This window comes from Gallinula chloropus (assembly GCF_964237585.1).
Source record: "Gallinula chloropus genome assembly, chromosome: 17".
NCBI classification, from domain to species: domain Eukaryota; kingdom Metazoa; phylum Chordata; class Aves; order Gruiformes; family Rallidae; genus Gallinula; species Gallinula chloropus.
The window spans coordinates 2818402-2843229 of NC_140102.1; the positions used below are offsets into that span (position 1 = coordinate 2818402).

A 24828-nucleotide genomic window follows, 5' to 3' on the forward strand; every position below is an offset into this window, starting at 1 on the left:
TGAACTGGAGCTAATGGTGGCTGATTAGAGAAGTGCTACATAACGTAATATTAATTTCATAATGAATATATTTTGCTTTTGAGCACCTTTGTCTGAAAGGACATCTTTCTTCATAGTGAGGCATAGTTGGTGGAGTGATCTCTGAGATGGAGAAGTTATTCCAGTGCCTGGTGTACTTTTTTCTTATTTAATCTGTAGCACTGAGGCAATTTACCTCATCTCCTTCAATGCATGTTATTATAATACACAGTTACTATAGAGTAAACCTTACCACAAATCTGTGTTCTTTGCAAAATTATAATGCTGAGTCAAAAAATGCACTATAAAGAAGTATATAGAATCCAAACATAAATACTAAATGTGCCATTTGTTTTCTTTGATACATACCTCTAAATATTGCAAAACTCTTTTGATTTTTTTTTTTTTACTTTCTTTGTTAAAATTCTTACACAGTTAAAAATTCTCCTGCACTCTTATGATTTGATTTCTGGAAGAAAATAGGGGATACGTTCAGTTCATTATATTAACGGTCTTTTAAAATGTTTCCCTTCGTTGCTGTTGTGGTTTAAGCCCAGCTGGTAACAGAGCATCACACACCCCTCGCTGACCCTTCCGCCTGCCGGGGGATGAGGAGGAGAATGGAAAGAAACAACCCGTGGGCTGAGAGAAAGACAGTTTAATAGGATAGCAAAGGAGAGGAGGATGATAAAAGTAAATATAATTATATGTTAAAAATGCATATATAAGAAAAAATTATATGTAAAAACATGACACACAAATGCAATTGCTCATCACATGCAGAGGGATAAAAACAACACGCTCCTGCCCAGTGTGTTTCCCAGCTGTGCTCCCACCTCCCAGCTGGCTGCCCCAGTTCTGTTTGGAGTATAAGGTTCATGGCCAGGAATATTCCCTTGGCCAGGCTGGGTCAGCCATCCTGGCTGTGCTCTCCCAGCTTCTTCTGCACCTGGCAGGGCCTGGGAAGCTGGAAATACCTTGACATGGTGTAGACACAAGACCTACCTAGCAACAACTGAAACCATCACTGTTACCAGCGTTATTCTCATACTACATCCAAAACACAGCTCTAGACCAGCTACTAGAAAGAAAGTTAACTCTACCTCAGCCAGACCCAGGACTGAGAGCTTGAATATCTACCTGTTTGATGTTAGAATTTATGAAGTGGAAAAGTAGAAACACAAAAACTTGTACTTCGGGAAGGTATTCTTTTAATTTGTCTCTGTTTCTACTGTGCCAATAAATTAATGTTTTTTTTCCTTAAATCTGTTTTGCCAGTGATGGTAATGGGTAAGTGACCTCCCTGTCTTTATTTCAACCCTTGAGCTTTTTAATTTTCTTTTCTTCCCCATCCTGTTGAAAAGTGAGAGAGCAGCTGGGTGGGCATATGGCAGTTGGCCATTGTCAACCCACCGTAGTCCTGCTTATATATTTTTGTGTTTTGGGTGGGAATAACCATAATGCCAAAAGTTTTGGGTAGTCTAGGATTTATTGCATCTTGGCCAAAGCCTTTCCTTATGTTAAGAACTTGAACTAGTTTTCCAACATATTTGCCCTTGAGTTAACTCACTGGGGTTCTGGTAAAATGGCAACACCTTTCTGGAATTGAATGCTGTACCTGAGCTGGGTAAATATTAATTATTATTAGCAATATGTATATAATACTGTTAATTTATGCTGTGCTTTGCAAATATAGATAAGGCATGCTCTCTAACTCTAGGAAGCTGCAGTTGAAATGAAACCTGCACAATTACAAATGACTGTGAAAGGGTATAGGCGTGTTAACAAAGAGAAATGGAAGATTTGGAGGAGGAATCAGAAGAGTAGGAGTTCTGGCTAACAGTCCGTCATCTCAGATTTCTGAGAGCTGTGAACAGCAGAACTGGCCCTCACCATCCCCAGTATGTCTGAAAAGTTACAGAATAGTTAATAAGAATTATGATGAAATTCTGGGAGTGCAAAAGAGTGTGGAAGACAAATAGGATAATTTGTTCTCCTTTCGCTGATTGTTTAATGTTTAATTTCAGCCTGTGCAAATAACTGGCTGGGGGTTAGGGAAGAGCACATCAGGGATTTACTTCTGGGGTTGCTCCTTGTGTGAACACACTTGTGAACTGAGAGTCATTTAGCCGTTTGGTTTTGCTCATACTTTTGGACACCATACCTTGGGTTTCCCAAATTTTAAAATTTAATTTATTACTTAACCCTGTTGCAACTTTAGCTGTTTAAGTACTCTAAATAACTGCACAATACCTTTCTTCATTGAGCGGGGAGAAGAAACGGTTCTTTTCATTGATACATATATATCTTTTGGCTATGTCTTTCCACATATTCCTGTGTATCTGGAGCATACCCTCTAAGCACAGTGTTTGCTCTCGTGTCTCTACTGAGGTTGAAATTACTGATCTATTTTTTTAATAGCTTTGTCTACAGTAGGTCCTGCAGACAGCTGAAGCTAATTTGATTGTGTCTTGCTGGGGACTCTCTCAATAGTATACTGAAATATAAAGACATGACTGTGATATATATTACAGGGGCAAAATATCCAGCCATGAATGGGAAGTGGCAAATCTGTTATGAACCAGAGATAATAAAGGTTTTAAAAGTGTAACCTATGGTGAGGAAGTGAAAACTAATATAGAATCACTTTTCCAGACACCTCTATGGAAAACCTTTCCATCAGCTAGGCTTACCTCCAGGGCAAGTGTATTGATGGTGACAGATGTTCTTTGGAAGAAGTCTTGGGGTCATAAGTCATGTGGGATTTGACCCTTATACTAGGCAGAGATCTAGTATGAACTCAGGAGTTGTCACACTGTACTTGATTGAGAAGACAGTTATTTCAGAGCTAACTGGCACTGCAAAACTCATTCAAAGGCTTATTGTTCAGTACTGTAATTGTGCAAAGGAACACTGCTCTACTAGATCACTTTTACATTCTTTATCTGCTTGCTCAGGGCATTGGGTTTCCTCAGATGAAGTATGGAACAAATACTGGATGTGATCCTTAATACTCAGTTCTCCACCATTTTACTGGCAGATTGACTTCTCAGAAGCTTGGGACTACAATTTCTTCCATACATGAAGCAGTGATTTTCCTTCCACTGTAGATTAACCACCACCTAGTAGCTGTTTTATTCCTTGCTAGGTGATAAAATGACTTGGACGTTTTAATAACACCTGGCAAATTATTTTCATTTCCCCTTTTACATGATTAATAATAGTGTAGATAGACATGTAGATATAGTATCTCTCTACCTACAGTGTGGGGTCGTGCATATATAATGTAATATGGAGAAAGGAAGGATATAGAAAATAATAAGCAATCAGTATAATTGGTTATAGTCAAAAACTCTAATCTGAGCACTTAAAAACTTTAAAGGAAAGATTCTGGATAGGAATATGAAATCCAGTGAGTGGGTTGTCTCTGTGCACATTGTTCCCAGTAAGTATGATTCTTGTGCATTAGAAGAGAACAAACTGCTGTTGTCTCTAGACTGGCTTTAGGTTTCAAATTGATTTCTCTGGGGACACCATATTATAGGAGTTCAAGAATTATTCAGGATACTTCCAAAGATGCATTCAGCAAATTCCAGTGATGATAAATACAGCATTTGCATACTAAAATGACTGGTGATCTTAAATTAATTACTTAGCTTTAAATGTATTGAAAAGAACTAATAGAGTCATTCAGAACAGCAGGAGTAGCTAGAAAGTAGATTCCTTTAAAAGGATCATAAAAGATCTCTTTGGTTGCCTTTTTCTGAAGGAACAGATGAAACTTAGACAATATTAAGAATGAAGAAAGGTGTTTTCTGTCATGAACTGTAGCTTACAGTAGAAAACTCTGGTGTTACTGCATGCTTCTCCTTGCTTCTGACAGTCAGAATGTATAGACTGCAGTTGTGTGGTTTGCATAATGCATTATATAATTGTATCACAGATTATGTGATACTACCTGGAATTGGCAATAAAGAACTTGAATTTCAGATATTTTGTAGCTGTTAATTTGAGTTCTGTATTGTTTTCATTCCAGGTATAGGAGGCACTTGATGTGTTCCCAAATGCACATAGTTTTATAGATATTATCATCAATAATAATGATGATGCTTGCTTTTGCAGATCATAGTAAATCAGTATGTATTAGATCATTGAAGTATGGGGTGGGTTTTTCGTTCTCTTTCAAACCTTGCTTGGGTGTTTATCATTTCTAAGGAAAAAAATTTAACTCCTGAGAGAACCTTTGAAAAGTTTTTTACCCTCATTCTTTAGGAATTTTGCAGTTAGATTCCCTTAGGAATCTTGCAATTAAGTCCATATTTTCTATGCTTGGACTCAGGAATGATATATAAGCCTCAGTGACTGCTTGTGATGTGAGCTTGTGCCCATCTGGACCATGAAAAGAGCCTGTGGTTTTCAGAAGCGTGCAAGTTGAGAGGGTGAATGTTGCACTACTTAAATCATGTACTTGAACCAGACTTAAGTGAACTGTATTTTAGCGCTTCTGCAGTAAGCAAGAGAATTGCCTGCTCTCAACTTGATGTGGTTACTTCTCCTGTGTTGTCATCTAAGCTTTACAAAGATTTTTAATGACTTTGTTGGGTTTTAATGGGTCTTCATTGGAAGCACAATGCTTCCTTTGCCTAGCTGGGGATTTCTCAGCTGTAGCCTGCAGGAAACATAGTGAAGGAGAATGAGTGTAAATCTTGAGAGACATGGGGCTTGGACTTAGTGTCACTAACTGCTTGTTTGACCAAGGGGAACTGAATTTTTTGCTGAGTCAGGTCACTAGTGGAAATCTTACTTGCTTAAACATCCATCAGCAGAGCTGTAATGTTGGAGTTACTCAAATCTGTAGTACTCAACACTTATTTTCAAAACATAGCTTGATTCATCACTACTGACTTGTCTTGAGGTTTGTCTAGAAAAAGCAGTACAATAACCTTTTTTTTCCTTGTAGCCCCATTTCAACATGAAATTATTTTGAGTGCTACTTGTAATGGAGTTAGACGTGATTCGGACATCTGGATTTGGGTGTTTTGATTCGTTCCTGCTTGCACCCTTGCTCCTGTTTTTCCTAATGGCAATAGAATCTGTTCCACTTAACAGGACTGTTTTATTCCCTGATTTATATGAATTCAACTTACTTGTATAATAGTGGTGGCTGGTCTTCCCCTGCATCAGAGGGTAGTCCAGCAAGGAGTTGCCAGATGCTCTCCCACTCTTTCCCATCTCATTTTGCTGTCTTCCTCTGTGGTAACATTCTTCATATTCCACCACAGTGATAAAAATGGGGGATTTCTGCTTCCTTATGGGCAACAAGAACCGTGCACAGGATGCTCCTTCGCTGGCTGTGAACAGTGGCTTCCTAGTACTAACCTGTAAGCACAGCGTTACTAATCTTCCTCGAGTCTTTATTAGTCACAGGTCTGCCAAATCCAAACCTTAAAAGATAACTTGATAAATATCGATGCTTTATCTTAATCCTTACCTGTGTTCCAAAGGCCAGGCTGAGGGGTTCAAACTGCCTGCTTCACAGCACACAGTTCTCCAGTATTTATTTAGTGCAAAGCTGCAGACCGTACAGAGTAATCCCAGTGCAGTATCAACTCGCAAACAATTTTCTAAAGCATCTTTAATGTACAGTGTTACTGTACCCAGAGGTGTAGGAGAGCAGTATTAATGCAGGCATGATAGTTCTGAGTGTTCATATGAGTCCTCAAGGAATAATAAACAGCTTGAAATAACAACCAACAAATTCTCCAGATGCTTTTTATCCGTGTGTCGGCAACTGTGTTGATTCCAGATCAATGCAGGGTATTAAGACATTTATATGATTGAGCTAAAAAGCTGCCAGGTTGTACAAGCATCAGGCTTGTAAAAAATAGGAGAGTTGAGGAGAGCCAGCTGTATTCTGTTCATAAACTGCAGGGATGGAGCTTCTTGATAACCTAATGGGTACTGTCAGTGGGAAGATTTTGGTTTTAATTTAGGATGTGTACTGAGAAAGTTGATGTATCACATCAGTTACTTGATTACCTGATCCCCATATCTGAATATTTTGCTGGTATAAAATGAGACTCCTGGCAGTAGGGGAGAAGTTAGTCCTTAGACAACAGAAAAACAAAGCCTTTATCACAGATGAAATCCCAGCAGAGCTCAGGCTATGCCTGTCATAAAAATTACTGGGTTGCCTCTCTTATTCCTGGATCTGTGTGGCTATGTGATTCTTATTGATGTCATGGTTTGGTACCATGGAACTTCTCTGTAAAGCAGAGAATATACAGAGTACTTCTGTGACAGTCAGTTGTTGTGTTGGCTTGAAACTTGGCACAAAGTCTAGATGAAGAAGCTGATCTGAAGATGAAGTCCTTTGGCACTCTCTTTAACTGGCTGCATGGAGATCTGGATCAGACTGTATTTTTTTGACTGCATGTGTCAGAACCACACATGGTTGCATAAAATCAAGTTTCATCCAGCTTTTCTTTCAAGTCCTTTGATAATAGGAAAATTCCTGTGGCATAGTAAACCCAGGTAAGAGATTGACACAAACTCCTATGAAGTGAAATTAATGGTTTCTGTTCAGTTCTTGTAGCCACATACTTTTAATGCAAGTAACACTATACAGAAAGCACAAAGTGACCCATTTTTTCAGAATCCTCTGATCCTGACTCATGTCAACAAGAAAACCATGCTGTTAATCATCTCCCTTAATGGCATGTTTCTGCATCCCCCTGAAGTGGGAGACTTATGTGGCAATCCAGCAATTGAAAAAATGACTGTAACAAAGAACTAATGCAGAAAAGGGTATCTGTTTAGGAATCTGCACTAAAACGTAAGCAAACCTCTACCAGGGGTTTGTATTTAGTAGTATTTTTTTAGAAAACAGAAAATATCAAGACTCCACTGCTTAGCATGGGTTAATCCCACGCAGGGACATGCTGTGGCTGTGACTTGGAGAAAAGAGTAAGAACCAGAGCTACCCATTAGTGCAGACCTGCCTGTTTGTGTAGCTGCACAGCATCTCTTAGCCTCTTGTTCAACCTCTCCTGAATCCACCCAGAAGTGCTGCGGACCTTCTGCATGTCAAGCATTTCCACAAACTGTGCTATCCTGGAAATGTGTCTGAGGCTGATTAGAAGCTGAAATCTTGTCTCAATATCCTTTTTGGCCAATGGCTATAGATAACTTTGGGGCAAAACACTGTGAAAAGTCTGGGTGGTTTTTTTGGTGAGTTTCTTTTTGGTTGTGTGTTTAAAAAAAAATGTATTTAGTCTTGTGTAACTAAATACAGAACCTTCCACTGTTTACTCTGACATCATTAAATGTATTGTAGAATATTGTGGTTACTCAGACAAGTGCTCTCAGGTGTTTGATTTTCATCCATTTTACTTCAAATGAACGTTTTGTGTGAGAGCATGTACTTGTTCCTTGTCATCTGCTTCTCTTCTTTTGAAAGAGTTTGCCAGCAAGTGAGGAGATGTAGAAGTATTTCTTTGATTTCATTGACCTAATTTCATTTTATAATTGCTTTTCCAGTTGAAATCCAAATGAGGTAATGCTCATCAAACAGTGAGGGGGGGGGGAAGAGGGAAAAAATAGAGTCTTCACTTCTCTCACTTTTATGGCTGAATCCTCATCAGTAGAAAATACTTCAAAAAGTAGATATTAGCTTTCTCAAAACTCACAGGCTTTCATGTCATGTTAAACCACTTTGTCACAGGAATGTGTTACATAGCTTTGGGTAGGTACTGCGCAAATAAAAGCTTTCTAAGTATGATCACCTTTACTTTCCAGGGCTTATTTCTGTTGCTTTATTTCTTTGGCATATTTACTCACACGAGTAATCTTACTGGTTTAAATTGAGTGCTGTGTGAGTAAACTAGAGGTGATCTTTGTCCCTTTTGAAAACTGAGGCATTTAGAATTGTTCCCTCTTAAATATCTTTCCAGTGCCCCTTGCACCATTCAAGCTACACAGCACTACATAAAATTCATTACAACTCAATTATAAGGCTCATTAGGCAGATGCTGGCATTTTGGTTATCTTACCAAGTTGTGAAACATATTCATTTATTATCCATGGTATTGTTAAAATCAGAATGGTACAGTGGAACCAAACATAACATAAAAGATGGTTCAGAGCGTAAAACCATGGATCTTTGCCAAGAAAATGTTTTATGTAACCTGCTTTGAAATCTCCCTGTTCCAGGCTGAAACACAATGGGAGAACTGTACTTTGGAGGTGATAATGAAGTCAGAGCACCTTTGACAGATTGCCACTGCATGCTGGCTTATCCTTTTCATCTCTTGAATTTTTCCAGCATGTAGAAAGTATATTTATCTACCTGTACACCTTTAAATATGCTCTGGTTCTTGCTTTCTTTGTTAATTAGCCTTGGTTTCCACGGCAGAGTGCTAGCAACAGCAGAATCTGTGACAGGGACTCAAACTTCCTAAGCGCTCTACACAGCTAACAGAGTAATTTGTCCTGTTTCAAGCAGTTGGAGTGAATATCCCCACCCAGGATGGCATTTACCAGCATTCAGGAGCTTCTTTACTTTCTGGATCATTAAAGCAAGCTGCAGATGATAATTTTTAACACTGAATCTGCTGCTGTAAAGGTGCTTCCATATATGAGGTTGGGAGAGTATGTTAGCTTTTGGGTTTTACCCATTCCTTGCTAAAACTGGGGGTTTCTCTTGGCTCAGTGAGTGTATATGTGCTTGTAAAGGTTTTGTATGCTACCATTATGTGCAGACTAGTGCAGTTTATGTATACGTATGGTGCCTGTTTCATTGTGGTGTCCCTTTATCAGTAACTTAAATGGGGTGAAGAGAAACCTCAGCTAAAGCTTTTTCCTCATGCCGTTGTTTCTTGAGATGTTTCTGTTAGGAAATTGAAGTCCTGCTTTTTATGCTGCTTCTCCAGGTACCTCTAAGTTACTGTCTCCTTTAGACATCTGAACAGAGCATCCCAGTACCTGGTTATATCGGTCAGCTCTGGCTGACTCTCTGAACCAGCCCAGCTGGTAGTTGTAGTTGTACACCCATGTGGTTATGCAGATATGGAAAAGGAGTCAAACATGCAAATAAGAAGGTGATAACTTCAATAGAAATAATCTAGCATCTCTGCAGGCATTGTGCTGTCTTTGGTTATGTTGTCTCAACACTTTGTACATTTAACTTTAATACTGTAGCTATCAATTTAGCTCTTTCCTGGGGAATTCTTGTTCTGGTCAGCTGAGTAAGGACTGCAAATCTACACAATCATATGACTCACAATGTTCTCTCATGTTCTATGTTTTGCTCCCTGAAGTAAATGGAGCTAATGTTTTGGTTTTGTCCTGAACTGCACCATGCCCCTTTAATCCAGAGATATTCAGCCATCTCAGAGATTGTGTCTTGATTTCCTGCCCTGTCTGCATCTTGATGGGTCTTCCTATCATAAAGTAGCAAACTGAAAGTAACAGCTTTGAACTGTTTGGCAATAGGTGCATCTCCAACAGTGAATGAAGGCCTTCTGAGAGATGTGAGTTCTGACTCACGCTTCTATTCTGCAGGTGAAACCTGTTGACATGGGGAATTTTACATTGATTACCCATGACATAAAGGCTCTTGGGGTAAAGAGAGGACTAGCATCAGTCTAGCACACTTCATCCCCATGTGCAAAGTTAAAAGGTTCTTAATGCCCGAAAGAGAGGAGAATACCACTGAACTGTGAAGAAATCTGAGCAGACTGGTGTCTGTCTTATCAAGTAGCCTGGCTGACATCCGTTGAACTACTCACAAAGTAAGGACTTCGAGTTCCCTACTCTGGGTGTGGTGGTCGCAATCTGGTACCAATTAAGAGCTGCATTTCCAGCCCAAGGCAAAAAGAGTGCTTGCTTCTTAGCAACCTGACAGTCAGGTATTCCCGGGAGCGCACTGACCATGCTTTACTTATTCCTCTGCCGTTCTGTCAGAGAGAGATGAGAAGTGTTGTGCTTGTGCTTTACTCCCCTCCTCAGTGGCCAAAGTCATGAATCTTCTGTAGTCTGTCAATGTCGGTGTCCTCTCCATTACTCAGAGACACTAAGCAAGATAAATGGTGCTGTGTAATGACTGTGTAAGAATTCCAGTCATGACTTGGCTAAATGGGCAGGGCAGCTCCTGGAGTGACACACCATCATCTGTAGGTCTGATTGCAGCTGGGCTTTGAACTTAGGTTTAGCTGGTTAAACTGGGGCCCTACTCACACCAATCTCAGATTAAGTGAGGCCTTTTATAATATCTTCTCTTGCACGGTCATTTCCTGCACTTCCTATTTCAGAAGATAATGGCCACTGTAAATTCTCCTGGAAGAGCACCTGTGTCAGTGAGAAACTCTGCCCCAGAAAATTAAACTCTTGTGCTGTTTTAAGTGTTCAGCTTTCAAGCTACAGAAACCTTCTGAGTAAAAGCTGCTCAGTTCATAGTTTCTCTATTAACAAACTGCTGTATACACTGAATTATATTGTGTGGCTCCCTCCTGTTTAGATAAGCACATAAATGAGATGTGCTGAATCTCCCTTTTCCACAGACAGTAATTCAAATTAATTCAAACTGCAGCTGGAACTTTAAACTGGACATCATTCACGTGAATAGGAGTAGTTAGCAGTTAATGCTCACACCTTGAGCAGGAAAGTAACTCTGTCAAGAAAGGTAGAAATTCCAACATCCCCTTTAGCTCAACAGAATTGAGCAATATAAAGTTTTCAGAGGAATATTAAAATAAGGAGGATGTTTAGTATTCTTTCATCTCTATATTTACCTTCTTGAGTTCTTTTCATTTCAATTGTACTTACAGGCAGAAATGTGTGTGATGCATCATTAAGTGCTCTCCTGTTCTTGACAGGATCATTTCCATGCCTGTATTCGGTAAGCACTGGGGTGTATTTTTTTTTTTAGGAGGATATATGTGACCTTTAGGTCTGAGGGCTGTAAATAGAAATTTACTATGTGTTTATTTTTCTCCATTAGCATAAAGTTTTCATGGGGGGTTAGGAATATGTATCTTGGGGGTTTTTTATTGTGTTTTCCTGTAACTTTATTTATAGAGATTTTATTCAGCTTTATTATTGCTGTGAAAACATGCTGCTTCAACCAAGCACTGCAATATTGTCATGAAAGAAACATCTTTTCAAAGGTTGTCTTCTGTGTCTGATCAGTAATGCATGCTACTAATACCTGCCCACAGGAATCTGGTCAGAGACCAAACTTTCATGTAGGTTAATGAACACAGGATAACAACTTTATTTAAACTTAATCTCACCATGGTACAATGGTGAGCTAATTGATCTGTACTATAGAAGACTGAAAATCATTAAGTGCTTGAAGTGATGATGTGAAGTGAGCTGTGTTTTGGCCAAGAGATGCTATGCATGAGACAAAGCCCCTACAGTTTGTAGCTTTGATTAGATCCTTTGTCTTCAGACATTGTTTTCTTTTAGTTTGCTGACTTCTGAATGCAGAATACTGATGGTAAGAGCCCATCCCAGTTAAGATTGAAGCAGGAGGTGGCTGGTTTTTGTTCTGAGATTAAAAAAATTCAGATTTCATTTGAGATGAAATTTCTTCTATTCTCTTGAGATGCAAAGATCAGACATGGGGGCAGTCCCAGAAAAAAATCCATTCTTTGGAAGCTGCCCCTAAATCAGATCCTAGGTTAAGATGGGAAGGAATAGGCAGTGTGTATTAATTAGCACATTCATGATGGGAATGTTTGTGTGTGTATGTGTATATGTACATTCACATCCCAGGAGTTGATTAGTTTTATTAAAGAGAAGAATAAATCTGACACTTGCCTTACTGGGGAACCTTTTGAAATTAATTTTGAAAACAACATAAATACTACTTCATAATACACTGCTTCAGTGTAGCCTTTTAATTGTCTGTCACTCCACAATCAATGGGCAGTATTAGAACTCCTGTGGTCCAGTGTCTGAGTACTGCTGGTACTGAGAGGGGCATGGTGCCAATGAGTAGAGCTCTTAGAGCTGTCCTGATGGAGATGATTATCTTTACAATTCATATCAGAGCTTGAGCTAATACCAAAAGGACCACATTTTTTTTCTCCTTCTTTTCTGATAGATCTTCTGATGAAATCATAGCAGTGCCAGTTGAAAATCATCATTATTCTAGCACTTAGTGTGGGATTTAGTCAAGTGTGGCTGAAACCATTCTTCAAAGAGCTTATTCTCTTCAAATACTGGGAGAACTGCTACTTCATGTGCAGTAGTGAAATACTTCCTCTGCTCCTTTTCCTCTTAACAAAATTAGACTTCTTGGTTGTCTTTTTTCTCCCTCTTAAGTAATGAGAAACCTTTCCTACTTGTCTCAATCAGTGGGTGCACCAATTAAGCTAATTGGTAACATATTTGATACACTCCTTAATTACAGCTGCAGAAATTTTTAGAGAACAACCTTTCTGCAATTCCTTCTTCAATCAAACAATAAAAAGCAATACACCAGCACCCCCTCACCCCCCAAATTCTAACCATTCCCTGGCAGAACTGTTAACATGCTTTCTGAAGAGTTTGATAAGGTGACTCCCTGACTTGGTTTGCTGTGGCTGCTCAGTACTATTGGAGTATTTCAATGAGCAGATAAGGTTCTTCCAGTGAATTTTGTCATAGGAGGTTTTTTGCTGAGTAACTGGGCAGGAGGAGGTAGTTGTCAGGAAAGCCATTACTGGAGTGCATGGTGTTCTGAGTACTAGATGGGTATAAAAGCTTACAGAATGCTCTCAAACTAATTTAACCTGGAGCGGCCTTGGGGTTTTGTTAAGTCATGCAATTAACTAAACCATCCCCTGGTGTGGGTTCTAATTAAATACAGAGCTTCTCCCCTTAGTCCCACTCTTCATTTAAAGAGCTGTCTATGCTATCTGGTGATATCACCATTTTACAATAGCTTTAAAAAAACCAAGGTGCTATAGGAAAGCTGCACATCCTGTTTATGAAGAAAGTGATTGGTTCTGGGTGTCTGTTAAAAAGTTTTTTTTTTTTGGGTCATGCTTTAGTGGAAAGAGGAGAATTCTAACACGAACTGGAGTAATAACTGGTAATGTAAACTTGCTATTACAGAAAAGAGCTGAGCTGCTGTGCTTTATGAATGAGATGGACCTCATATCCAATTTTGCTTTGCAACCTAAATAGAGTGAAAAAATTGGTGCATCTTTTGCTTTAACTTTGTTTGCTGTGGGTTGTTGGGTTTATGCATAACCCCTTTCCATCTAGCAGTATTTCAGCTGAGCTGCCTTGACTTATTTTTAATCGGTCTCCAAGTGCAGTTTACCAGATCTGGTCTTCCTACAGAGAAGTGATTTGTTGCCTTGGGTCTTGTGACTAGATGGGAATAATGCTTAAGCAGGGATGAACATATGGGAAGGAAGACAATGACTTCTAACGCTGTTGAAATGTCAGACTGTGACCTTTAAAAAGACTGGAAGAAACCAGAGGGCGTAAGCCCTAAGGGATGTGTCTACATGAACAAGGGTGGGAGTTGACTGGTTTTGTATCTCCAAAAAAAATAAAAGGTGATATATTGTTGCCTTCAGTTATTCAGCCTATGGAACTACGTATGTTTCTAAGCAGAGATCACGTTGTGTTCCATTGAGGAAACATGAAGAGTCCTCTCTTCAGAAAGCAGAGCTGAAGGAAAGTGCATATCGTGGCTGTGCATCCTCTTAAATGTAAATAATTTGAAACATCCTGGCAGCATCCGCATTTTAAAAAACAAACAGCAGCAGCAGCAACAGACCAACCAGCCCACTCCCAAAACAAAACCACAGGTACTGTGTGGATAAACCCATCTGGAACCTGTAGTAACAGTGGGAGGGAAGGGGTTTATTTCACTCTGTATTTGAAGTACCCACACACTGCTGGAAAGCCCTACCTATGCTGTGTTTAGAGCTGAGTGCTGGTGATGGGAATCACAATATGGTTTGTGCATAGTGTCTACTGTTCTTCAGAATTAGCCTGTAGGTCCTGATGTGGTCACAATATGAGGTAATAGTGGATTTTAGGTAATTTAGGGAAGTGACAAGAAGAAATATGATAAACCAAAGAATTCACTGAGATGCTCAAGGTATGAAGTATTGACTACTTACCAATATCTCAAGTGTGGGACACGGGGACTTGGGCAGCCTCTTTCCAGTGGTCTGTGGGGACAGGACACGGGGCAATGGCCTCAAGTTGCAGCACAGGGAGTTCCCCACCAATCTGGGGAAGAACTTCTTCCCAGTGAGGGTGAGGGAGCCCTGGGACAGGCTGCCCAGGGCGGTGTGGAGTCTCCTTCTCTGGAGATATTCTGGCCCTATCTGGACGCCAACCTGTGCTCCCTGTCCTAGGGACCCTGCTTTGGCAGGGGGTTGGACCTGATGAGCTCTGGAGGTCCCTTCCCACCCCTGTGATTCTGTGATTTAGGTTGTATTGCAGCAACAGCGAGACAGAATTCAGCTTGCTTGTGCTGAGGAACAGCCTGCACACCCAGAGATGTATCAAACAGAAAAGACCAGCCATACAGCTTTTTTTTTTAGCATACAGCCTGATGCACTGCTGCTTCTCATGGGGTGCTGTGCACGCTTTATCTGATGAACTTTTTACTGGGAACACTTCTGTTTCTGTACAGCATATGAGCTTCTTTACCCATTACCAGTATCTCCTCCCAAGATAGGACCAATGTATCTGATTTGGCTTCCTCCTTCAGGTAGAATAGTATGGTATCAAAATTACTCGAGATGTGTCAAGTTCTTCACTTTCAATGACTACGGTATCACTAATGCTACTTGCTATTTATACAATTTAAAGCCCTCAAGTCTTAAATTTTATATGTGGCACCTCTGTGAACCATATGTAATTTGGGAGAATGCTTTAAATATGTCATTTTAATGCTTTTGCTTTCCTTCACTTTCAGTGGATTGACTTGGTTGATTTATTCCTAGATATTTCCTAAAGTGCCAGGCAGTAAATGTCTGTACATTCTGTGATTTGTTTGAGCACTTCAACTCACTTTTCAGGGACCAGGAAAAGGTGTCTTAAGTATCTGTAAACTGCATGCATGGGTATGTAAAGAAGCTTTGTTTAATTTGTAAAACAAGAAATATTAACATAAATTAGATTAAGTAATCAGTACTTTTGGTTTTGGTCTTAATTAGTCTTTGTTGCCTTTCAAATACAGGTTTAATGGTCATCGTTATGTAATAACACAACAGTTGGTAGGGATTTGTGGATCATGGTAACTAGGCATAGAAATATTTGTTCATCTATTTGTCCAGTGATTTCATTCCTATTCCAATAGGACATTGAGAGGTAGATATTATGTTCAAAGATGCTTCCCTTTGAATGGCTGGTCTCAAGCTTTAAATGACTTGCCTTTATTATGAATATTCTAGATTAAAAAAAACTACCAGTATCTCTTCTACATACCAGTTTAGTAGAAAGGCTGTGGGTTAAAATGCAGACACAGGGTAGTTTTCTGTGGAAGTAATACTCAAAAATAATATGGAGTTTGAGAAGAAAGGTTGGAGGCTTTAAGGTTTTTTTCTTTAACTTTTAAAGGGTAACTTAATCCTTAAGGTTTTATTAGATTTTTTTTTTACTTCCCTTCTGTAGTGATGGGGTAAAAAAGGGAATTTCACATTGGATTGACCTGAGAGGATTGTTTTTGTGATTTGAGATAAACAGTTTAACTCAGCAGCTGAAAAATCAGTTATTCACACAGATTTAGTGTAGAATATGCCCAACTGTGGCATCAGTTCTATAAATTAGTCCTGCTGAATAAATTCAGTGGGCAGTGCATGTTCCAAATGCAACTCCAATTGGGTAATGCCTTTCTGCTGGTTTTCTGCTTGCAGACAAATCCTACCATCTGTTTTGCTCTACCTACTAGATACTGCTCTTTATTCTGTAGACATTCAATTAGAGAACTTCATCTTTTAATCTGTTATTTACAAGAAGTGATGGGAAGCATCAGTCAATTAGACAATCGGAGAAACCATTTGGTGCAGACTTAATATATTCAGCAACGTTTGCTTGCAGTAGGATTTGCTCTCAACTGCACACAAACACAGCCAGTGAAAGAGAATAAATCTCTTTCAAACGTGCATATGGATTCACATGTGCAAACAGGCACTGGGCCACTCATGAGGATAATTGTTCTGAATGCTCAGAGAACCAGGCTGTGAGAGCTTGCTATGACAGGGGCTTCAATTTGTGCTCTTTATAAGTGTGAAGACCTGCTTGGAGGAAAGTGTATCTGTAATTTGTTTTAAATGTAGGATTATTGTTTCTGAGCATTCTATTGTATGTTTTTTCACCAGTGCTTCTGAAATCTTTTGTTTGAAGCTTCTCAGTGGGACTAGAACGGGAAACTATTCATGTCCAAGTAGCAGGGATTTTTAAGTATCCAAGATAATTGCAGGGTAGGGGAAAATAATCTTGAGCTCTCGGCGCTTCTTGTGCTGCTCCCCTGCAGTCTTCATTGCTGCTGAATTTCAAACATCCTCCAAAATCTCCATGAGGAACTTTGCTGCAATTAAATAGCCAGTTTCCTCAGATCCACATCTCATGGCATCCTCCTTGGAGGATTCTGACTGTGACACCCAGGTATAACATTCCAATTTCTAGTCAGGCTGCAAGAAAACAAGGTATTTAGCAGCGGCACATTTTAATATGACCTTTAGAATCTGTGAGGAGATGTGAAACTGGCTCAAAATTGACTGAACAAACTCTCAAAGAAAACATTGGAGGCTCTGTCAGGCAGGAAAAAACAGAGTAGTAACTTATCTTTCTATTTTTAGGCGTTTTTCAGAATGTCAAAAAGGTAACATCTGTATCAGCATCAGCCTATCTAGAAACCACTTTTAAATAGGTATGAGAAGGAAAAGGAGGAGGAGGATTTCAAAAGGTGGAATTGATTTCTGAATAAGACTTTGGAGATTGGCAGAAGCAAAGAAGTTTCCCTGTGTTTAGCTAAATGAACACTAGGTGAGTTCAGGAGTTTATGTCCTTTGGAGTTTGCCTGGATAGGGGAAAGAATATTATGATGATTTCTATCCCCTTAACTCTTCTGTTACATATTTTGAGAGAGTTGAGAGAATAGCATGCTGGTTTATTTCCTGAAGAAAAGAAGATATCTTAAAGATACAGTAATATGCCATGTAACTGTAAGATGTGGAAAAATATTTCATTAACAAATAAACTGTCAAATTGCAGACTGGCTTGTTTTTTTTTAAAAAAAGTAATAATTTGCAGCCCTATAGAACATTGTCGGACTTTCAAAGGTATTTTAAGTCTGGAATGATGCATACAATGTTACTGAATATTGAAAAGTACTTGACCTGGATCTCTAAGCATGCTACAGGCCAGCTGGAATTTTGGTATCCATCCATGTTCAGAATAAGACTCCTGAAAAACTGCTTGGTTAGTTATTTTGAAGTTTGTCTACCTTTTTCCCAGGCAAATTCTTTGTCTGAGAAGCTTTAGCTTCTTAGTTTACAGGAAGATGTTTTTCAGGGCAGGACTAAAATCTTTGTTTCCTGAATCTTCTAAGCAGGAGGACCCTATGGATTCAGGACACTATGCGTTCCCATGCTCATAGTGTGTTCATACCACGACTAGAGTGAAGAATAGAAACACCCATGAAGCAGTGTTAATCAGCTTTGGCTGAGTCCCATGCTACTGAAGTCAGATTCTTCCTTGTATCTGTGCTTGTGGGTGTATGTATATTCTATAGTGTCCTTCAGTTTCTAGACTTTCCAGCCTCAAGTCCCTATAAATATCTTGGCTTCCTTCTGAGAACACACTCAAATATTTTTAAATTGCACTTTCTTTAATGAATGTAAAATGAGTATGTATTTAGTGAATTATTTCTGGGTTTGTAGACATTTCTGGAACTGTACAGCTTATGCCAGCATTATGGAGTTATTTAAATACCACCAAAAAGAAAATAACCTTCTTGTCAGTGAATGTAGCAATAGAAGATCAATATTGTAATTGTAGAGCCTGCAGCAAGATGTGACAAGATATGGATTAACAGCTTTAAAATTAATTAAAAAAAAAAATACTGTAGAGGGGAAGAATGATCAACCCAGCAGCCACAGACACTTCTGTGTTGCAGTTCACATTCCACTGGAACTGGATTAGGGTGTAGAGGCACTGCTTGTTTCATAAAAAGCCTGGGCAGCAGAGACTGGCCTCTTGCTTTTGCTGAGTCAGGTGTTAGATTAAGGGTTAGAATGTTTTTCCTCCCCTCAGTAATGGCCTGGTAGCAGACCTGAAGCCTCCACACAGCCCCTGGAATCTTTGCAGAAAGATAAGGGGGAATTTTCCAGACATTTGAGGCAGAGTCTGATCGACTTCTGATGGTCTGGATAGAGCCTGCTTAAGCAGCATAAGGCTGTTCCATGCATAGTCCTGTATTTCTGTCTCTGTCTTGAAGAATTTGACAACTGAAGTTGGGTTCCTGGCACTCTGCACTCCTTATCTGCCTTTTAGTTGTTCCTAAACATAATTGCACTAGAAACACTAAGTGAAGGTCCTTCTGGCAAGAACTTCAGCTTTCTGTTTGTGTTTTTTGGGGGTGGGGTTGGGGGATGTGTGAGTTTGTTTGCTTTTTAGGTCTTTGAAGTCTCCCTAATTTCTTTCTTTCTCTGAGTAGAGCACAGGAGGGGAGGGACTCGAGCAAGGGAGATGCAAGTTGTTGCCATTGAAAGCCTGTGAAATCTTTCAATATGCTAGACACTGCAACCCTTGTCTCTTAGTTCATTTGCCTTTAGGGTGCCTTGAGCCCTGAGTGGATAGCACTTCCCCTAATGCTATTGTCATTAAAGGGAGAGTCTGTCATTTTATGGTTCATTAAATCATCAAAATTAGAAAAAACAGCCAAGAGATGGTGTGTGACAAGGTGGCCCAGTGAGTGACAGTGAAGAAAGCTCACTGCTGTAGGCAATGACATGCTACCTTGAGTGATGCATCTTACCATGTCTAGTACCTTTTAATCCTTGACTCACGTGCAGTTGATGGACTGGGGACAGCTCTCTGTGAGCATTGATATTTCACATCTGGAGAGGCAGAAATTTTCCTGGCCACTCCTTCCCTGTCCTCAGTAACTAACATGGCTGTGGGTCTTAGGTTTGTTTTTCTTACTGTAACTTTGTGGTGCCCGTCACCGCTTTGGCTTTTCATGTTCAGGCTGACACCAGAACTTGTGTGGAACAGTGTCACATCCTTTTATCTTCAAAACTTTTCTTTGATATTACTTTGCTGCCTTTTCAGGTGGGAACTTGTATTTGTTAGATGATCTTTCTCTGATACTTTTGGTGTCACTTGGTATAAAAGTGTGTCTTTTCCTTTGTGGCACTCTTATTTAAATGGTTTCTTTATCTGCCTGTCAATGGGAATAATAAAACAACTTCAGGATTGTTCGTTTCTCTCCTACTGAATGATGAGGTCTAGTCTGTCCTGACATCAATGATTAATTTACGAAAGTTCTTCCAACTTCAGTAAAATGTGATATTCAAAGAAAATACTGTCATCAGACTACAGTGCTCAAAAAGACCTTATTTGACCAAATCGGGTTCAACAGGCTTACTTGGGAATTCCTGGGTTGATACAGCAACTGGGAGTACAATCTGCACCTGTGAGTGTATATCCAGGATAAGCACTTCTAAAGCCATCAAGTGAAGTAACAGAGTTAACAAATGAGAAGTTCTGGATGAGTGTGTAACCTTTAATGATCCTTGGAGTCATGCATATATGGTTATGCATGCCAAGGTCAGATGCCTGCTCTCATTCCAGATCTGGAGGCATGGAAATCCTTAGATACTGTGATTCAACTTCCTGACTTACCAGTTGTAGGGGTCCAAGAGGAGTTCCTGACCAGCAGGCTTGGGAAATAGATAGATTGACTTCGGTTTAGGTTATTGCCCAGCTGTTGAAGCATTGTATTGTGTCTCATGTAAGACTGAGGATTGGTTCAGTGGCGCCAGTTAGTTTGGGGAAGGAAGAGCTCCTGTTCTAGAAGACTATTTTCTGAATGTTTCTGAGTCCTGTAATTGTTCTGTAAAACCAAACTTAAGACTTGCTGTGTGGATAAGATTGTGTTGAGAGACCATAGAATATTGTGGCCTAGAAACATCCCACTTAGTAACACTGACACGGTCGCACCGGTTGAATGGTCCCGTCACACCCAACAACAGTGTGTGCTTGATCTGGGAGACAGTGATAGTAGGCACAAAGTCTATTAGCCAGATTTACCGCCCCTTTTTAGGTAAAATCAGAAGGTTGAGCCAGAGTCCTTGAAACTCTTGAGTGACAATTCTTTGAGGTGGGCCAAATGGTACACCAGTAAAGATGGAGTAGACATCTGCAGAGAAATCATCTATTAAGAAGTGTTTCTTGTGTTCTGATTCAGCATTGTATTTGGACGTTTCTCAGATGAATTTCATACTGTACTTCACAAGGAGGTTCTCTTCCTTTCCTACTTGGGTCAAGGAAGCTTCTTTATGGAGTTAATAGAGGACAGGCAAGATGGATTACAAGATTGTTCAAGAGGAACAGTTTCACAGGGTCAACAACAGAAGCAAAAGTGGTTAAAACATGCTTTGATGGACAGGCTGTAACACTGCCTCTTGCAAGGGAGCCCAGCCTTTGTTTCAGCAAAGCATTACCTGACTTGGCTTTCTGCACAGGAGCATTTTTCTGAAGTTTAAGCACATTGTGTCAGAGTACATCCTTCCTTGCAGGACGTGGCACTTAAAAATTCTCCCTGTTTCTCTCTGCAGTAGCAATGCACAATAGTTTTTGTACAAATAGTGGTTTCCCAATGTGAATTCCTGTTGGAAATGACGGTACAAAAGATTTGTCTTCATCTGAGCAAAGTTTAATTTGCTTTATTCAGCATCTACTTTGTGACTGTCAGTCTATCTGACACTTTAACAACACTCCAACTTCTGTAAAATTCTCTTATAAGAAATAGGAGTCACCTTTTTTCAAAGAAGCTCTTCTACGTAGTCTGTGGCCTTGATATTAAAGTAAGCTTTCCCCTGCTTTGTAACAAGGTCTGCACAGATAGGCAGAATTGGAATAAGAGTTGTAATAACTTGGGAAAAGAGGAGGATGTTGGCAGGTTGGGAACAGCATTATTCTCTGAGAAGAATGATAATTTCCCAAGGATAAAATGCTGGATCTTACAAAGTGAAGTAAGCAGACCAGTCTGAAATGCTAATAAGGAAAGGACTTAAAAAGAAATCGGTGACTTTTAACTTTGAAGCCATTTTTCTTTTTAATTTGCTACAGATAAATGCCTGATTCTTGGGTTCCAGGGTTCTATTTTTGTATTCTTACTTGTGACACACTGATTTAGCCTTATCGCTGTTCTGTTGGTGCTTGCCCTTTAGAACGATGGTGTTTGTGACCAAAAGCATGAGATTTTTTTATTTTTTTTAAACTGTTCTCTAATGCTGTGACAACACTGGGAGGAAAGATTAGGGTTCTTGCTGCCAGATAGGCTGGATTGTTTTATTTCTGTACTGGTACAGAAGATTCGACCCTGATACGGTTCTCCCAAGCCAAATAGGCAAATGCTCCAGTGTGGATAGTGATAGTGATGTGTTAATCATCGTTTCAGCCTCATGTTATATAGCTGAGTGGAGAATAATGTTATCACTGAACATTTTTTACATGCATTAATGCCTTCATAAGGAAACAGTTGTGAGAAACAGGTCCTATTGAAGACAGGAAAACTTACTTGGTGCATTGTTCCTGTGCTGTGCAGGCTGGAGCTCACCACCATAGTGCATCTCTGTGCTAGAGGTGTGATTTCAGTCCTCATCTCCCTCCCTGCCCCTTTTATTTTCAGTTTTTATAAAAAAATTGAAAATCTTTTTGAAATGTTCCTATTGAATGCTGACTGCAGAGAGGAATTAGTGATTTATGGCTAGTTTCTAGCTCTGAATGCATGATGACTTTATGGATTTTGGTAAATCCCACTGCTATTTTGGCATCAATTTCCAGTTCTTAAAACCTTACCTATTAAATTGAATTGTAGATTCTTTCAGGCAAATATTGCTCCTTCTGATGAAGTCTGATTTCGGTGAAGGCTCCTGGCCACAGAAGTAATAAAGATTTAATAATATAATTAAATTCCCAAAATCAATGCTGAAATGAGATGCTAACTAGGGAAGAAAGCTAGCCTGTCTAAGCAAGCAAGTCACATTTCGATTCATAAAACGTAGTAGAAGCTAACAGAAAATTAATCTTGCAGCTTTTGGTTTAATTTCTTGTCAGGGAATAAGTCCAGCATGCAGCTTTCAGTGTGGGTGTCGGTGGGACAGCTTCATGTGTTTGTGCCATCAAGTCATTGAGACACTTTGCTGATGTCACCGCAGAGATTTGGGGTGTGGATATGTGAAAGCGGGCTCATAGCAAGTGAGCTGCAGTGAGATCCCAGGTGGCTTGCTGGTTTTTGATCCTGTGGGACGGTGTGTTTCTTCCTGTTGGTTTCTTTTGTTGCCCTCCCAATGCATCTGAGCTACTGGTGGAACTTGTGTTGAGCAGAGTGTAACCAATGAATAAGCCAAATGAGCAACAGCCACAAAGCCTGTATTGCTTTTTGTCTGAGATGTAAAACCCCCCATCAGTTCGCCACTGTGCCATAAAGCTTCTTTCAGCAAAGCACTGCACTACTTCATCAAAAGCTTGAAATCGCTGTGCTAATTGTTTCAAGCAAATTGAAACTGCCACTAGCCAGGCAAAAGAGGGAACACAGTAAGTCAGACTTGAGAAAGTACAGTTTTGTCAATTCATGTGTAAGGGCTGTGCAGAAGGATGCTTGAACCTGAGTCAGGAACATGATAAGCAACCACCAAGTCCTGTAAGATGGAAATGATCCTCCTGGGATATTCGTACAACACAGTCTCGATGGTCTGTGTCCATAGGAAGTGCCATATGCTGGCAGAGTAGGTCATCCCTCTGTAAGGACTGATTGAGATATACCTGGGGATGGCATTCACCATGCTTATAGCTTAGCTTTAAACTCCCTCACTTGGAGCACTGGTGGATTCAGCCACATAACTAACCAGGTTAGGACTGAAATGTTTTAATTTTCCAAAACTGAGCATGAAGTCTTATTGGAATGAATATCCCTGTGATGCTAGTTTCCAGACCTGGAAATAGCTCACACTACCAGATTTTCTTTCTAGAGGTTTTGGCTAAAAAAATTTCTGATGCATAACAAAACTAGGAGAGCAAAAATGTTCAGAACATTCAAGGAGAACAGCTGAAACTAAAAACATAAATGCTCTGGCCAGAGTGGAAATAACCATTTATCTCAATCCCCAAGTCACAGCAACAAGCATCATCTATTGCATTACCAGTCTGAGCTTGCAGCTGGTAAGGCAATTTTACTAAGAAATTGTTCCCCTTAATCCACAAGAAATAGGCTGTTTTATTTATTTATTTATTTATTTCAAATAGCAGCATTATGTAATTGATTGGAAGAGTGTTTTATTGCTCACGAATGGTGGATGATTGTGGTTTGAACAGTTTTAAAAGTAAAGTAACTGTTAGGGCAATGAAGTCCCAAGGATCTGGCAGTATAGAATGAAGTTAGTGGTCTGGCAGATTTCTTCAATTTTCTGAAGCCATGGTCAATAACTCTGCAGTAAAAATGAGCTATGAATAGTGATTTTTGTCATTGACTGAGAGCTGCTGTTACATGATATTAAAGGAATAAAGATTTAAGGTTTTTTAGCCAGACTGCAGTACAAAATTAATAGCCTAATGAAGTAAGCAGTACCACCTTCTGGAAGGTAAATGCAGCATGTTTACAGGGTCATGTTCAGTGACAGATTGTATGTACAAGCTTTGGCTCTGTGGGAGGAGACTGAATATACTGCTTTTTCCTCAGTTTTCTTTAGATTCACTGACCTACAAAGAATTTGCTTCTTCCATCAATGACAAGTGTTTTTTAAACAGTGTCAGTCAGGGGAAGATTTACTAAGGAGAGAGGAAAGAAAACCACCCTAGTACAGCATCTCTTCCTGGGTGGCCGCTGATTGAAATGCTCAACAAACCATTCCCAGCGTGAGCGGTCAAATACAGACATAGTTGTAAGGGAATGAGAAATAAGAGCTCCTGCATAAGCCCAGCATCAAAACTACATTTTATTGGGTTGCTTCAGACTGTTAGGGACCATCTCCTGAACTGGGGATGCTGTAACACCACTCTGCAGTTGCAGTAGATTGCCTCCACCAGACCTTGCAGTGAAGCCTTTTACTCCTGCTGAGGGCCAGTCCCTTGAGATTCAGTAGTGCTGTGAGACATCACTTGCTGGTCCTCTGGAAGAATCTGCTTTTTCTTCTCCAGTGTCTCAGCTTAAGACAAATGGACCTAACAGCTTGTCACAACTAATCGATTCAAAGTTGAGCAGATCTCTATGGAACAGAGGAATCTGCCCTTATGTGGATAGATTGAAATCCTCAGAGTTTGCTTTCACAGAATGTTAGGAGTTGGAAGGGACCTTGAAAGATCATCTAATCCAACCGTCCCACCAGAGCAGTACTGAAATATCAGCTTTTATGATAGGTTTCACCCAATAACATACAAAATTGTAATCACCTGCAATTCTGCCTCTTTAAAAACATACATAGTCTTTACAAAAATAGTCATGGTTGCAATTACAGATGCTGATAGTTGTTTCTGGGTTGTATTTCATATCCTTCAGAATCCTTAATAAACTTCCATGGTCAAAATCCAGATGGTACCACAGAGCTCAGTGTAGTTTTTGAG

The 24828-nt window shown here is 39.7% G+C and overlaps 1 protein-coding gene across 1 annotated transcript in view; it reads left to right on the forward strand.

The window, feature by feature from the left end:
• Positions 1–24828, forward strand: part of TMEM132D (transmembrane protein 132D) — a gene marked incomplete at both ends in the record, with an annotated part of 253454 nt that overhangs the window by 30368 nt on the left and 198258 nt on the right. The gene's annotated exons all lie outside the window — the stretch shown is intronic.